The sequence below is a fragment of the Phasianus colchicus genome, chromosome 12 (genome assembly GCF_987193195.1).
Source record: "Phasianus colchicus chromosome 12, bPhaCol1.hap1.1, whole genome shotgun sequence".
Lineage (NCBI taxonomy): Eukaryota > Metazoa > Chordata > Aves > Galliformes > Phasianidae > Phasianus > Phasianus colchicus.
In genome coordinates, this window is record NC_143447.1 from 15,651,655 (window position 1) to 15,668,938 (window position 17,284).

A 17,284-nucleotide genomic window follows, 5' to 3' on the forward strand; every position below is an offset into this window, starting at 1 on the left:
TCAAGGCAAAACACTTTGGGGTGAGCTTTGAATCCTTTCAGTAGCTCTTCAAGTCTCACCTTAACCTCAGCCGCCTTCTCTTTGTATTTATTGGGCTTGAACCCTTAGTTAATGGAAACTTCTGAGATTGCATTTGGCATTGAGGACAACCCATATGGGCAAAGCACCAGAGAATGAAGCGTTTCCTAACTCCATTTCAGGGCAATTTATCTGGGAAATACTGGCAGCACTTTTTCAACTGTGATTGGGCTTATTTTACACCCCAGAACAACCAATATTCTTTCTCTTAGCTGTGTTTGTTATTTAACTCTACAGACTTCTCCATATATTTGCTGTTCTTACTTTGAATTAATAATGATAATAATAATAGTTTTAATAAAAATAAGAAAAAAAACCAACTCCTTTTTTCTAAGGTACACAGCATTGTTCCACTTGATTGGCTATAACAAACTCAACTCCTTTGAAAGTAATGGAATTACATTGCCAGCACAGTTCACTGGTCTGCCTCATTTTGGATAATTCATCTCTCTTAATGTCTCAGCCACACTGAAGCACAGCATCACTTGCTAAGCTGTGGGAGCTCAGCATTGCAACCCAGCAGTCTCAAATCTCAGCCATGCCCTGAAAGGACCAAATGTGCTCAAATTGGTTTAATAAGAGCAAGGACTCACTCTGACCATGTGATCCAAGTATTTCATTCAGAATAAAGAGGAATGCAGTGGTTTATTCAGCCAAAAGTTACATAAGGTATAGAAAAGCACCTGTTTAAAAATCCAAGTGAAAATTCACCAAGTCCACCTTCCTGTATCAGAGTTCAGGATTTATATCACAGAGTTCACAACCAGATACCACTAAATGGGGCTAACTTCTATACTTGCACGAAACAGCCCAATATCTGTATCTGCTAATAAAAAGCATCAGTTCAGAGAATTTCAATTTTTAACGGGGATACTGCTCTAACACAGAGCACTGAGAAATTCATCAGGCTGCCAGCTAGCTGGGGATGTCCTCTGCCACGTCTAACACAGTGTGTTTGCATTAGGAAAGAAGTCATATTTAGCACACTACAATTTACCTGCATGATTAACCACTGACGGTGTTTTGGATGTCTAATGAGATTACATTGGGTTTATGTACAATTTCCTAAGTAGGTTGACTGATAGATTGATCAAGGGTAGATGGGATCTGACAGCAGAATATTATGGCAGAATTCTTCCGGTGATGGATGAGCCCACCTTGACACAAACTCCAAAGCTTCGCCTCTTAGTAATAAATCTCAGCGTGAAGTCATCTGTCTCTGACCTGAAGCTTGAAATCAACAACTCAGGATACTGAAGTTTCATCCTCTTTATGAACATTTAAGTTGCCTCAATGGCATAAATACACACCTCCCACGTTCAATCTCTTTTAATAGTGGCAGGCCTTATGTTGATTTTATTTTTTTGTTTTACAAAAGGTGGGGAATCACAACTGATTCTTTCTCCAGCCAAGGAGATCACTGCTAATAGATGACATTCTGTATGATGCTTAATGAGCCGTGATTGGGATAGGTGATGGGAGATGGCACTTTGGATTGATTTAGAAAGGATTCAGTAGAGGCAGTGCAAAACTCCACAAATAGCAGCAGGTCTTACACGGTGCCATGGAATTATATAACAGGAACCTCAAGTAAAACCTTCAAAATGCCTTGCTGACTTGGGAGTTTAACTCCCATTTTCAAAGGCTATTCAAAGCAAGATTCTGTAAAGTACAGCTAGTGTAGCAGAAATGCTGAGTCACGTCCTGATTGAGCAGTGATTGAGCACCTGGTGGGAAGGCAGGGCCAACCCAGTGGAGCTCAGGTGCACGCATGATGGAGCGACCGGAAGGGATGGAGCCAGGATCCACCCCTTCCCAGACCTCATTTAAGAGTTGGCAGGGGAGGTAGTGGTATTTTTTTTGGAGATTTCTGCCTACCTGAGGCCTTTTGAGGGTAAGAAGCTTTTTTTCTTTCATTTCTGTATGCACAGCTGCTGCATTTGGGCTCATCCTCGTTTGCTGTAGCCAGACTTTGCTACTCTGCTATTGTAATTGTATTTTCCATTAGAGGGCTTTTTCAAAACAACAGTGTGAGTAACTATCAGCAGGAGATTATCAGGCTTAAAAAACAAAGTAAAAATTTTCCTGAAGCCCAATTGCAAGATGCCCTGTGTACCCATGAACTGAAAATTTGTAATATAGCTTTCCTTGTTTCTAGGCTGTAGTATGCACAGAACATAGGATGGTTCACTGTGATGTTCATACCATTCAGAATTAGTAATCTAATTTGCCCAGGACTTGATCCCAGGCAGCTGAAAATAGTGCTGCCCTATTTTTTTTCAAGAGGTTTAAGCACCTAATTCTTATGAATTTCAGTGAGATCCATATGCATGGGTCCTCAGATCATATTTACTTCCACTTGTAAAAATGTGAGGTTGTATAATAGAAGCTCTCTAAGCCCTGTGTTAGCAGACATTCTGGATACCCACTGCAGCTCACTGAGTTAATTAAGTAATGCGTTTAAGTGACCTACTGTAATGTCTTCATCTGTCAGAACCTGGAGACAGGGTAGCTAAGAGACCATTTTGGAGTATTCTGAGATCACAGCAATCTGATGTTTAAGGAGGTTAATGTAATACTCACAGGGGCCTGATGGAAGAGTTCACAAAACAGATGAACCCACCTGAATTCTGAGAGTTTGAGCAGGCGGATTCTTAACCCGTATTCAGTACAGTGTTTCTCTTCTTTAAATAAAAGGGAGGAGATTACCAGGAGGTAACTATAATAGACAGCTCTTTTCTGACTAATGTTCTTGTCCGCATCTTCTGGGTTTAGGATGGCTGATAACATATTGATGTCATGGCCAATGAGAAAAATCAACTTGGAGGACAAAACTCACCTCCTCACTAACTCCAGTAGACGTAAGTGCACCCTGAGATTTTTATTCTTGCTAATATCGAAGTCTATAAACTGACATAGCTGTATTATTGTCAACCCCTGTAGTGAGGCTGGGAAAGTAGGAATAACAGTTGAGATAGCCCCGTGTGAATAATTCATAGGGAAGAATTTATTTGATGAATTGACCTTTTTTTTTTTTTTTTTCCCTTGTCCGTGGCCCTATCCACAAGCAGCCTCTGATTTTTCTCTCTTCCATTGTTACTCAAATTGAAAATATCTGCTGAATAATTTCTGAGGATAATTCTTGTTCTGCAAATTTGTCCCTGTGCAGTTTGCTGTGAACATTTGGTATCTGAAATTCCAGCACTCACCAGACCCACAGATCTCACGTTGTTATTCCCTTTTTTGCATAAAGGAGACATATATTTGAAACAGTACATTTTCCACTCTAACTATTGGCAGTTAGGAGTCCTTTAATGTAACGTTAAGCTCAGCAAGGTGTGTATTTGATTATAAGACCTCAGTACTGATTTGTGTGAGATAAATATATAAGGGAAGGAAATTAGGGTTTTCTTCAGGGGTTTTCTTATCAACCTGCAGGTGCCTCCTACTTGGATCTTAGCTGCCCAGTAAGAACTCAAGAAAGCCATGAGTCAATGGGAACAAATTCTGGTTTAAAGTGGAACAAGCCAAACTCTGTTACCCTCCTCAGCAACCCTGGGCTGAGTAGAATCTCCACCTCACCTGCAGCCAGCCCAGGTCTTCATGACTTGCCCAGCCTGCTGAGCCCAATGCAGAAATAATACTCAACTTGATGTCTTCAGTAATATAAAATCATTATTTATTTTACAACTCCCACTGTGGTTTCTGAATGCTTCAGTGCTGAGCAGCTCCTCAATTCCCTCTGAGGCACAATCGTTTGTTTACCTGCTCCACTCATTTCATTCCACACCTGTGTATGGCAACTACAAGATGGCATGTCAACTTTCAGAATCTGGGGGAAAAAAAGGGAGTGAGACAGTTAAAAGTTTCAGCCCTAAAAGCTTTTGACACATCTTTCTGTCCATGTAATCAATCTTCTAAGTTTCCAGGAGCAGCTGAGATTTTTTTTTTTAAAAACAGCTGTAATCTGTGGTCATTGATGGTGGGGTAGATTGTTTGCCAAACTATTACCATAACTGTCAACCGAAATCAGAAAAATAATCTCATTGTGCTGGACAGATGCCTTTCCTGCATTATTGATATAGTCGCTGCGGAGTAATAGAGAAATATAAAGCATTGTTCTATTTACAAAAGGAGATTGGCCAAGTCCTTGAGAGTGAGCAGGAGGGACAGGCACTTAAAGGAAGTGAGATATAGTCAACTCAGTAAAAGTTATGTGTCAGGGTCATGTGGCCTCCATAGTCAGCAGTAGAATCTCAGTTTTCAATAGCTTTTCCTCTCCTTTCTCACTTTCAGATTTAGCTCCATAGCTTAATCTCTGACTAAATGAGCTTACTAGTGCTTCAGTGCAGCACCGTGGAATTCACACAGCTTTTCCCCCTTGTCTCTGGCTGCCCCAAATGCATCTCAGGGACTGCCATATTACCAGAAAATGCACAAAACAGTGCATTCCCAATGCTCGACTTCACAGTGAGGATAAGCGAGTCAGCACTGCCCATTAGAGTACAATACAGGAGAATTTTTGCTTGCTTGCCATCAAGATACCTCTGAAGACACTTTGCAAAGCAATGAACTAAATATGAGCATTGCAGCAAATCCTTAGGCAGATGGAGCAGCCAGCCTGCATTTAGCCACAGCGCCCACAGAGTCTTTTGCTGTTACAAATGTTTGTATATAGAGAGGGGCCCGATTTTGCTTGGGAATCTGCTACAGTGAACCCATAACCCCGAGTTCCCCATTTATAGCACAAATGAATAAATATCTATATATTGAGAGGACTGGAGGTGGTACTGGAGCTTCTATTTTCATCTGAACAGCAAGCAGGGGTCAAGTAGAGTGAAAGTCCCGTGATCAGCTGAGGACAGGCTATGGGAGGTGGATGGTTTCATGTCGCCTTTTGTTTTTCTTAAAGTTTTATTTTATTTTAAAATTACCTCACATTTCACTGCAGAGAAAAGTTTCTCTTCTTATCAGCATTTTGAAAACATAAATTTGGGTTTTATTTTTTTCTTAAGCAGGAATTATCAATGCAAGTAGCCCTTCATTTAACTTGAAAAGAGAAATTAGCTGTTACAAAATTACAGCAGTTTTTAGCTTGTTCTTGTTGAAAAGCAGCTACATGAGATCCAAGCCTCATTTTGGAAGTAACAAAAGTACTTTTCAGTAACTTAATGTTTTGAGGCAACACATGGCTTTTCCTTTCTTTCTTGGGATAAAAACATACAGATGCACTCTTTGTCTCACCACAAATAACGATGGAAATAAAATCAGTTCATCAAATTTGATGTAATGAGAACTATTGTCATGATATAAAAATAATTTAAATAACAACAATGAAACTGCTTTTGCCCCAGTTTTAGTGAAATGTCTGTACAAGAGCCATCGCAGTGAAGTGAACCAAAACAACAGGGCTAACGGGAGGACAAATTCTTCCTGGTTAGTACTGGTCAATAAATAGCTCAGACCCATCACGTGGGCTGTAAAACATTTGTTACTTCCACATGAGAATAACTTACTGTGTGCAAAATGCCTGACTGGACTCATGCAGGAGAACAAACAGTGGCCAGGAAAAGAGTGCATGAGGTGCCCTTGACTCTGCATTGGTCTTGACTTGCATTCTCCTGGTTTCAAGTTGTGTTCTACTTCTGAGGTGCTCCAAGTCCATTAGTATCTGCCATGGCCAAGTAGCCTGACCCAACAGTTTGGTGCACTGCACCACCAGTGTACACCTATTAGCACCATATGAGTGCACATGCATGCATGTACACAAGTAGATACTAATCCCAATAGTGTTTTTAATTAAAAAGCATAAATTTGGCCTGCTAAATCTATTAACGATTTGTTTTAATTAGGAACCCAGCTGCTTCCTGAGATTTCAGTCTGGGTTTCAGAACTTTAACCGTACTGAAAATGAGTCTCAAGTGAGTTGCTTTGAGTCTTTCAGCTCAGCATTTTTACCAGCTTCTTGGAAAAGAGATGTTTCAAAAACTTTCCATGGTGTGCTTGTCATTCTTTCTCTGTCCTTGGCTCATACTGACACACAGAAGGCAAAAGCAGCCTTGGGATTTTAAGAAATGCATGAAGATGAGGATTCCTTACAGAATCATAGAATGACCTGGGTTGAAAAGGACCTCAAAGATCATCAAGTTCCAACCCCCCTGCTATGCGTAAGGTTGCTGACCACTAGACCAAGCTGCCCAGAGCCACATCCAGCCTGGCCTTGAATGCCTCCAGGGATGGTGCACAGGGATCCGCAACCTCTCTTGGGAACCTGTTCCAATGGAGAATAGTTGAAGTCCACTACTGGTCTTATTAATGTCATTCTTAGCGAGGCTCACATCTGATCAACTTACTGCCACTCAAACCATTCCTTCCCCAGCATAGAGAGTGCAGTTAATTAATCAGACTTCCTGATAGGTAATATCATTGCTACTTTCTTTTGTCTGTATCTGTAAGTTAAATTCAGGACAAAGCCTCCCATCAGCTCAAAGAAGCTAGGCAGTAAATGTCAGCTTTTCTTCGCACAGTTATTTAATGAGATCACACACTAATGAACTTCAGGGTGTTCCAACACTCGCTCCTGCTATGTTTGTATTGCCACTGCTAGCCATTTGCTGAACTGACAAGGCACACTTTATGCTGGCAACAGTGAGTGTATGGTCACTTAAAGCAAGTCATCTTCCCAAACAGCCAAGTTCTCCCATCTTCATATAGGACTCATGATTTTTTTTCTTTTTCTCATTACAACCTAATGCTGGTTTAGTGGCTGACAGCCGTACAGCTACCTAAGACTCCAGCTCATGGAAAAGTTATGAGAGGAGAAAGCAAAGTTAAGGGAGGCAGCAATGCATGCCATCTCCTGAGCTGCTGGAGGAACAAAGAAGCTCTGGTTTCAACTGTGTACTGTTCCTTGCAGACAGATCCTTGCTTTGCTCCTGTTTGGAAGCCCAGGTTTTCTGAACATCACCTTGAGCAAAGAGAATTATCTGTCTGATTGGCCTCTTCCATCCAGCCAAAAGGTGAAAGCTGGGATAAGATATCTGTTTCAGCTTTGCATCTGCTACTCCAAAACTTGTTCAAATAGCTCAACTTGTGACCACGTTAGTTTATTTTATCAATCAAGCTTTGATGCACTGATAACAAACATATCAGCAAAACTCTTGGACGCACTCAGTAATAATAAACAGATAACTAAACTCTGTCTGAGTTTGTTGGAAAATGGGAAATGTTTACTCCATAACATATTGTTGATAAAGTATAAAAATAAATAGTGAAATATTTTCATATGTACCCTAAATATGACATCAAATAAAGCATTGTAGCCTGCTCAAGCAGGGGGGAGACTAATGAAAGAAGTTCCATGCCTATAATGAGTTCCTGCAGACCAAAAGCAGAGTGAATCCAAGGACTTCACAGAGATCCATTGATCAGATCTACAGGCACGGTTCTAAGATCCTTCTCATCCATTTTTCTTCCTGTCATGATACTCTGATGTGTTTTTCTCTACTCTTAAGGTCTTGACATTACATGAGGTGCTCAGGCTGCATTAAAGATCTCTAGTCTGTACCCTGTAAAAGAGAAGTTTGAAATATAAAAGTTGGGGAAAAACACAAATGTTTCTTCAGTAATTATTTTGATATTATAAACCTCAGTATATTAAAACCCGTCTTACACTTCTGGACAGAATATATGCCTTTATGAGTTTTATATACTTCAATATATACCATCATGTAACTCTGAATTCTGTACTTTTTTTTAAATAATTACTTAATTTTCTCAAATCCGACATAAAATTTTTCAAATACAGATTTCTTAAGATTTTTATTTGGCATTATAAACTCTTCACCAATTAATGGGAAGAACTCAGCAAGGACATGCTCCTTTTAACTGTCTTATCTTTAAATAATGGCATATTTTGAAGGCAAAAGAAGGAATGACTTGAACGATCCCACTGAATCTGAGTGACACATTGTCTTCAGACTTCAAAACAACGCCGATAGCCTTTGCTTCATAGGCCAATCTTAATTAGCTGGGTGGTTCGAGCTCTCACTCATTAGAACACTTAATGGCTTTCTTAGCTCCGTATGCACTGAACTCCCAGCTGCTCAACCCTGCTGTTTGCCAGTGCTGTGGCTGGGGAAACTCCGCACACCTGTGAACCTACAGCAGTGTTGAAACAGGACAGGGGAAAGCTGGGGGCTGGAAGAAGCATGGAACTAGCTCTTGGTTCCAACAGCTGTGTCCAAACCTCAGCAACAAAGCACTGAGTTATTGCATCCAGAAATTTAAAGCCTGGACAAGAAAAGTGGGAAGGGGATAGGTTTGTACAGAGAAAGCTTTCATGTATGCCAGCACTGATTTTTTTTTATTTATTTATATGGATATATTTTGCAAAAGCATCAACACATACCTGTGGGTACCTAAGTTGTAAAATGCCTGCTGATTCAGGAGCACTTGCAGGGAGGGGCCCTTTGCATATTTGCTGCTGTGAGGCTGAGATTCCCTCCTGCTGATACTACCCTTTCCCCCTGCTCACAAAGGGCTGCTTTGCCACCCTGTATGAAGTCTTTGTTGGCTCGTTTACTAAATCTTCAGCCTGTCTGCTCACGGTTAAGTAGCCTCAACTAAGGTATGATCCTCCACCACGTGCTCTGTTTCCAGGGTTGACTCTTAAGTAGAAGAGTCCTTAAGCCTCAACAAGCAGATTGAAAACTCAGTAAACAAGCTCAAGAAGAGAAACTCAGCAAGTCCAAGTTTCCAGCTATATCGGAATGAAATGCGCTTTATAAATATATATTTAAAAGGAGGCTTTCAGTGACTTTGCAATGATTTACACTATGTATATGTTGTATCTTTTTAATTCTCTTACCGTCCTAGAACCCTTCCCAGTCAAAGGTGGGTTTATTTTAAGTAAAATTGTTACAAACCCATAATTAAATGTGGAAACCACTATGCAGAATTGCTCATTTTTCCTCTAAAAGAAAAAAAAATTATATATATATATATATAAAAGAAAGTTAAGTGGATTTTTGTTAAAAAAAAAGTTTCTGTAATCTATCAATATAAATGTTCTGGAGGTATATTGGATATAAACTTACATAATCTTGGGTATATTTAAAAGTTTCCATGGAAACCATTTCTTTGTCAAAAGAACAACATTGCTTTGGGTTATTTGTAACCCACACCTGGTCTCATCCAGCTCACGTATCAGGACCAGGAGGTGACTCTGTTGCTCACCAAGCAAACTGACTTGAGTGCTTTCAGTTTCTCACAGCCAGAACAGAAGGAGCACTGTCACATTCCTTCGTTATCCATAAATGGAAACAATAACAGTAAATCAGTGTAGACCCCCTGAAAACATCCAAATGCCAGCCTGCCTCCCTCTCCATGCAGGGACCATCCGGTTATGTTGCTTCTGTAAAAGGGAATGAGTGGGCAAGGTCCCAGGTCTCCTTAAGCAGAGATGATTATTCTGCGTGTTGCAGGCTTTCCCTCCAGAGTAAGCTGCTCTTGTAATAAATGCTGTTCCGACAGCAGTGTTGCAGTTTGCCAGGAACAGCTCCCAGTGTAGGGCAGCTGCATCTGCAAAGGCATCTTCAAAGTTGCAGTTCCAATTCTCGTGCCATTTGTCTTCCTTTTTACCCAGTTCTTCCAGGGGAAAGAAGAGTCCAGTCTGACCTTCCTCCCACCTCCAGAAACACTCCAATAACAGGAGCTGTAAACTGCAGCTGGGTTTCTATCTGACAGCAGCTGAGAGTCAACAGCAGCCCATCTTATCCACTTCAGAAATGAGCCCTGGCTGATTGGACAAATATTTCCTATTTACCAGCTTCTCCCCCCTCCTGGATAATTCTAGGGTTAATCCACCGCACCACCTCCTCAGCCCAGCCCCGTGATATTGACACTTAAGAAACACAGAGCTGTTTATATTTCATTGGAGAGCTCATACTATCAATTTTCACATTAGTGAGTCTAGCTATTGCTCTCTTCTATCGGGATCTATTGAGTGGTGGCAGTAGAGATATCCGCTGTAGTGAAGGAAAAAAAAATACTTAGCTGTCTGATGAAATGTTTTAAATGCATAGGGTTCACCTTGGGGTTGGCTGCTGCTCAGATTTTATCCATTAATAACACGCAGGGCTGCCACACTACTCTCCAGGGCTGATAGGAAAAATAGTACCACTTACAGATCCCCTGGTTTGCCTCAGGGAGAGTGCACCAAATGCAGCACATATCATACATTTTGGGGCTGAAATTTACTCCAGAAGAAAAAAAAAAAAAAAAAGCCAAACATTATTTATATTAAGAAACAAACCCAACCCTATTCCTGCAGCACAGACAAAGGGAAGTTGTCATGTAGTCCAGTAGTTGCAGAACTCAAGTGCTTTGCTTGGGCTATGAAACACCTCTAGGCAAAACAGGGATAAGATTTCATTGTAAAGGGACTTCTTTTTTTTTCCCCCCTTGCTTTCAGCCCTGCAGGTTGACATTTCATCCAGCAGGGAGAAGAATCTGAACTGTTATAAAGAGCCAAAAGAGTGGACCTCAGTCAGCCTTCATCTTTCCAGCACAAGCAACAATTTATATATTTTTTTTCTACCACTGAAACAATTCACAGGAAAATGATCATCAGAATGAGAATTGTTAACTGATTAGATTATTGTTGGCATTCAGTACAAGAACACAGCCAAGTGCTCAAGGGTAAGTATTATTTTCATCTGGTGATGAAGCTAAGAAGGGATTCTGCACCCAATTCCCTGTACATTAATGATGTGAAGATATTTGGGCTGGGTTGCATTGTTTTCCCCTTTCTTTCAAAGTGAGCCACAGAGCTCCCTGCTGCCAGGAAGCGTTATTTAAGAATATGAGTTTCTTTTGTAAAGGGAAAGGCATAATTAGATGTTAAGAGCTGATTATTGTATTGTTCTCCAAACAGTTTTGCAAGAGGAACTGCATTTGAAGAAAGAAGGGAAAGTATGTATTGTGCTTGGAAAGTGAGAGGTATCTGGCTTAAATATTCTTTGTCTCCACATCTGAAAATTTTTCACAAGAGATGAGAAGTAAACCAACTTTCCACTGCACTCTAGAAATACAGCTTTTGCTGCAAGCAGCCCACTTATTTACAGTACCTGCTGGTGGAACCTGGCACTAGAGTTCACACTTAGAGCACCAACAAGACCTCCAATCTCTTCAAATAGAATCACTTGAAACAGAAAACTATATATATATATATATATATTAAGAGTTTGAAACAAGCTAAACTTCAATCTGCAGACTTCTTTTTACTACTGTATCCCCAGGGAGCAGTTGTACCTCACGCTCCTCCCTTAGGACTCAAAATCAAAATATTTCTTTTTCTGTCAGGCCGCTCACACTGAGAATTCTGTAAGCTGTAAGCCTGGACGAGTATATATTCAGTTTATCCAAACTCAATAAGAGATTAAGTGTAGGAGATAGCTTAGGTGTGAGACCTTGTTGCACCTAGGAGAGACCTGGGCTATAAGAAACATCCACTAAGTGCTTCTCTATTTTGTGCCATACCACAGAGGACATACACTGTTCCAGTTTCTATCCTCCCAAGATATTTGAAATAAAGTTGTCATACCTCTTGTTCTCTGGAGGCTCCTGGAACAGCTCAGAGCAGATTGGTCAACCACCACAGGCCTTCAGCTGCTGCCAGCTTCCATTTGTTTTTCAGCAGCATCTGTGAGAGAATAAGCAACTGATGTGAGCACTCACTTCTTTATTACTCTTCTCACCAAGTGAGAAGTGCTTCAGCCCTGCTTAACACCTCCTCAGAGCTCTTTCTGCTGCTACTTCTTCATCCTCAGGATCCACTATATGTCTAGGTCATAGAGTTAATCTGAAACACAGCTCAACTCCCAGACAAAAAAAAGCCATTAAACTATCTATACATTAAAAGCTGGCTTGGTGACCTGGCCACCCAGCAGGACCTCAGCCCTGCACCAGCCTGTTCCACCTTTATTTTATGGAGCCTACACAAGTTGTGATGAGCTGGGAAGTACTGTAGTTTTAAAGAATAACAATACTTCTTTCAAGTTCCAAGAATTTTATCCTCTTTTTGTGGGAGAGTAGAGAATTTAGCTAGAACTACCTACCTATTCTACCCCACTCACTGTATCTTTATTGTGTTCTAGTACTTCTAAAGTTATCTCATTACTGAAGTCTTTAAGGCCTATTTTAAAGATCATTAAGTGATTTTTTTCTTACTGCTCCTCTCAGAATTTTGCTTCAAAACTTCCCAGATGTCATTCTAAAAAAGTTCAAATTCTCAAAACATAGGGGCATATAAAACAAAAACAACGCTGCAATATTTTAAGTCCATTTTACGTTGCTACCTATAAACCACACACCAAAGAACCTTCATATCTACATCAAAGATACATAAATGAGAACAAACAATAAAAAGTAGTACGCATAAGTGAGAATAAAGAAGGAAAATGTAGTAAGAACACCTCAGCCTCCCTGACCCTAAGCAAAATAGCTCCTACAGCACACAGTCATCTTTTTACAGAATCACAGAATGGCCAGGGTTGGAAGGGACCTCAAGGATCATGAATCTCCAGCCCTTTGCCCTGCCCATTTTTTTTTTCTCTATGAGCTTCACCTGGATGAAAGAAAAATAAATACATAACTGCTTGCATACAGGAAATAAAGTGGTCTCATCATTAATGACACCCTCTGAAAAACTGACTTCTTCATGACCAGAGAAGTTCTTGGAGCCAAAGCCTTTGCTGAAGCCACCCCCTGACTTGGGGACAGGTGTTGCAATTCTTTTTAAATCTGCAGCACCAGCCTTTAGCTGTATCACAATTAACACGCTCCATGTGCCAAAGTGTAACGAACTTGTGTGTTCTCCACAGACCTGCTTGCAGCCCGAGGTGAGAACTAATGAATTCTCAGGGCTGCAGGAAGAAGACAAGGACGTGGAGGCAGAGAGGAAAGAATAAAAATGCAAACATCTGTGTTCAGAGGACAAATCTGCTCTCTCTCAGGTTACGCAGACACTTTGTAAGGCTTTGGCAACTGAGCCACCTCTTTCCCTGCAGTCGCTGTTAAGTTAGGCCTAAACCCAAAGGCGGTTTTTGTAGTAGAAGACTTTGAGCACATCCCTTCGGTTTATTGTTTGCTTTTTTTTTTTGCTTTTTTTTTTTTTTCCCTCCCTTCCTTCTATGCATCTTCATCCTTCATGGTTGATTTAGATTATGATGTAAACTAACCGAACGTGACACAGCTGCTCTCCTCAATAACTAAGGAGATGCCGGCTGCCACTCACCCTGGCACGCTGGTGGTTCACAGCAGGGCATACTGGGCTGATGGGGGCCCTCTTTTTTGGCATCTGTCTGTACTATCTTCATGCAGTTTGCTGAAACAAAACCAACGATGTTAGCAGCATATGGGCAGCCAGAATAGGGGTCATTTACCTTATTTGCCAGCAAAGTAAAGGACAAGGCCCAGTGGAACAGCAGTATACTGAGAAGAGCTGGCGGCACAGCAGCAGAGGAGGAAACCAGGAAGGATCCCAGAAGTCACCTCTGCCCATACGTCCCTTTCCTTCAAAGTGTTTAGTTGATGAGGTCTATACAGGCTCTTTGGTTGTAAATTCTATGAGTTTGGAAAGCTGAGCTGCCTCTGCTAAAGCAAACCAAACCCATCTGGTCAGGGTGAGCACCCCACCTCCAATGCAAAGGTCTACTGCAAAGTTTGCTGAAAGCTGACAAAGATTTTGTTGACAATCAAATTTGTGTAATGGCTGACAAAAAATAAATCATTTCCATCTGCATACGGTCTGATTAATAAAGGCCTGACATTAGAGAAGCCAAAAACCTGTCAGGGATCTGATCTAATTGCATATCTAACCTGACCAGAAGTAAGAATAATTGCAAACCTCTCAAGTAGATTGTTCTTCATAACTCAGCAGGCAAGCCATACACCAACAGCTTGCACAACCCAACTTCTGCAAACAAAAGCAGTGAGGATAGTTTTGGAGAAGACCCCAAGCATTCACATTTACAGATGAGCTCTCTCTGTTCGCTGCCAAAAAAAAAAAATTAGGAACTTGTTTCTGCCGTGGAGTACCTGTAATTGTAAAGTTACAGTGCTGGGCATGTTTTAACAGATAGCCTGCACTGAAACAAAGAACTTGAGGAAGGTGGTTAGTGGAGAAAAATAGCTCTAAATAGAACGGTGTCTGCAGAAACTGGGGATGACAAATCTACTGCTGTATGAAAACATATGTATATGGCATTGTGAATTTAAGAGGTGCCTCACATAGCACATATAGTTCAAGTATTTATTATGACTCTGACTCATGAAAAATGTTCCCCTTTTTGTTGGCCATTTTTTGCCTGCGAAATTAAACTCACTCTCTGTATGTCTATACTTAATATGGAAATATCCTACAAAATATTATCTATCCTTCTATATCTGTGTTAACGGTTATTTAAGTTTCTGCTCTCTTCCATGCCTATCTCTTCTGGTTTCTGAGAACACACATGTGTACAAAACCCTCAATTTTAGGAGTTCACTGCTTCCTGAAATTGTGTGGGATTATAACCTTAGAGACTGCTAGTTTTACTGGACAATTTTACCAATACCTTTACATTCAAAAAAATATTTTGCTTATTGTATCGTTCTTATAAAGTTTATATTAAAAGAGGGGAGGGAATTGAATTTTACAATATGACCCCAGAAAAAAATCACAGACTTTTTATATTTTGTCACTTATATCAGAAATATACATTAAAAATATATTATCCAAAACTGCATGTCTTGGTCTGTGACAAAATTGCAGTATCTCTTGATTGAGTAAAATGCTTAATAAATACCTTGAGTGTTTTAAAGAAAATAAACAGAATTACATCTAAGTATGAAAAGTAAAAATGTTGTAAATAAGGGAGTTGCTTTTTTTTGTTGCTGTTGCTGTTGTTGTTGGCTTTCTTTTTCCTTGCAGCTTAAAGCTCCAATTTCTAACTTAGATGCATAAAGATTTTTTTTTTTTTTTGTCAGCTTCAGCGCAGAGAAACATTAAAATTCATCTCACCCCAAACCTTTGTCGGGAAAAAAAGATGTTAAATATCAGCAAATGGATCTGATAAGCTGCAGACTATTTCTGCTGTCAGAGAATGACTGTAGGACAAAAACACATGTTCAGGATTTGACATCCCTTGGCATCTTGTAAATAGCCTGCATGAATCCACACCTAAAAACTGCCAACACAAGCAAAATTGTGCCCAAGTTTCTTGTAAGTTAAGCAAGCAAAGCAGAGACGTGAAACGTGGTTGGATTGAATATAGGAACCTAAAGACCCCCAAAACTGACCTTGAGATCATTTTAGCGAAAGATCTTCTCTGCACTTTTGCAGCGCCAGCCTGATTTCTTCTTTATAAAGGGCTCTGTCATTTGTGTGTGTGTGTGTGTGTGTGTGAGTGTGCTGCAGGACTGTAGTAAACACAGGGAAGAGAAAAAAAAAAAAAAAGAAAGAAAGAATTTTCCATAGATGAATAAGAAGGGAAAAGATCTGCTGAGTAATACAAAATAGAACCTTCTTTTTTGGAAGGTTTCATTCCTTAAATGAAATGTGAAGTAATCCCTTGGCCTGGATTTCTAACGCTTCAACTCCACCCCCTCACTGAAAGAAAAAAAAAAGGGTTTTTTTGTGGTTTGTCATTCAAAGCACATTTTTGTTTCTTTTTCCTGCTTTCTTTTTCTCTCATTCCTGTTAAAAATCATATGAAGAAGTGATATTTATGAAGAGGAGTTTCAAAAACTGGCTTATTCTTATGCAGCATCAGTGTTTGTGCCACCAGACATGGGAAGAGATTACTCATACATGTATTTTTTCTTCTCCCAATCTCTCTTTTTCCCCTCACTCCTTTGTTTGTTTTGTTTGTTTGTTTCAATTTCTAGGTACTTTACAGAGATGTTCATCTTCCTTTCTTGGACTCAGGCTTGCTCACCATAAGAGAAGCTTATTGAAGCTGCTGAACTATGCTGTGCAAACTGCAGTCTCCTGTGCCCAGTGTAGGGCCATAGGGGAGCAGGAGGCTGGTCTCAGTGCCTGTCTGGAGCAGAAGTGCACATGGCTCTCTTCAGCCTAATGATGAAAAGGGAAATGGGATGAGGTCTTCACTACCGAGAAAGGTTACACAGAAGTCAAGTGCTATGTGCCAGGACGCGGTCAAGCTGGGATGAGGAAGGTGATTCTCTCCAAAGGGCATGGAACTATTGGCAGCCTGCCTCTTTCCCTCCTCTTCCTCTGAAGCACCCTGGAGTCAGGATGCAGCCTTTAATGACTCAGTAGTCTGCTTGGCTGTGGCAGATCTTGCATTTCTGGAGAGAATCAATATAAACACTTTCTTTTGTCTTTCCTTTATTTTTTTTTCCCTTTACCCATTGTACTGCCTCCTATTTCACTGTCTGCTGTTTATCCCCAGCGCCTAGGGAAGCTGTGATCCGTAATTACTGGTGCCTGGTGCTACACAGCCTGCAACAAAATTGCTCAGTGTAAAAAGTAATATGCAAAAGATTTTTTTCTTTTTTCTCTCTTTTTTCTCTCTTTTTTCTCTCTTTTTTCTCCCTTTTTTCTCCCTTTTTTCTCCCTTTTTTCTCCCTTTTTTCTCCCTTTTTTCTCCCTTTTTTCTCCCTTTCCTTTCCTTTCCTTTCCTTTCCTTTCCTTTCCTTTCCTTTCCTTTCCTTTCCTTTCCTTTCCTTTCCTTTCCTTTCCTTTCCTTTCCTTTCCTTTCCTTTCCTTTCCTTTCCTTTCCTTTCCTTTTTTCTTCTTCTTCTTCTTCTTCTCTTCTCTTCTCTTTCTCTTTCTCTTCTTCTTTTTTTTTTTTTTTCCAAGTCTTTTTGGCAGGCTTTGGAAAAGGCCTGTTTCCTGGCAGGAGGAAAAGCCAGCCTTGGCTTCAAGCAGTCACTGACAATTCCCAGCATATGGTAAGAGAGGGAGCTTCCGCCTACCCCATCAGGTAAGTGCCATCTTCCTTACTACAGGCAGCAATGATCGATGTCATGCTTGGAGAGCACTGGCTGCTGGGAGAGGAGCCAAGTGGCCAACTGGCCGATACAACGGAACAGGTCAGCGTGGACAAGGCCTCTGGGTGGGGAAGGCATGCTAGCATAAGCATGCAACCAGGAAATGTGTTGTCTTGATACACTGTCATGTGCTTCATGTTTTTGGCTC

The 17,284-nt window shown here is 40.6% G+C and overlaps 2 long non-coding RNA genes across 3 annotated transcripts in view; one reads left to right on the forward strand and one right to left on the reverse strand.

Moving 5' to 3' along the window:
* The first annotated feature begins 2,594 nt into the window (after nt 1-2,594).
* On the forward strand, nt 2,595-4,820 carry LOC116225416 (uncharacterized). Its single transcript, XR_004166063.2, has 3 exons — nt 2,595-2,746; nt 2,854-2,939; nt 3,517-4,820. It is a non-coding gene; the product is annotated as an uncharacterized LOC116225416 (long non-coding RNA).
* An 857-nt stretch (nt 4,821-5,677) lies between these two features.
* The window catches only part of LOC149916290 (uncharacterized), a 37,094-nt gene continuing 25,487 nt past the window's right edge, over nt 5,678-17,284 (reverse strand). Inside the window, exons 1-4 of one of the 2 annotated variants that reach the window (XR_016470445.1) lie at nt 15,421-15,516; nt 13,376-13,465; nt 11,684-11,782; nt 5,678-7,646 (exon numbers count right to left, since the gene is read on the reverse strand). This is a non-coding gene — a long non-coding RNA (uncharacterized LOC149916290). Of the gene's footprint in view, nt 7,647-11,683; nt 11,783-13,375; nt 13,466-15,420; nt 15,517-17,284 lie in introns of those variants that run through there. The other variant, XR_016470446.1, reaches the window with a different exon arrangement.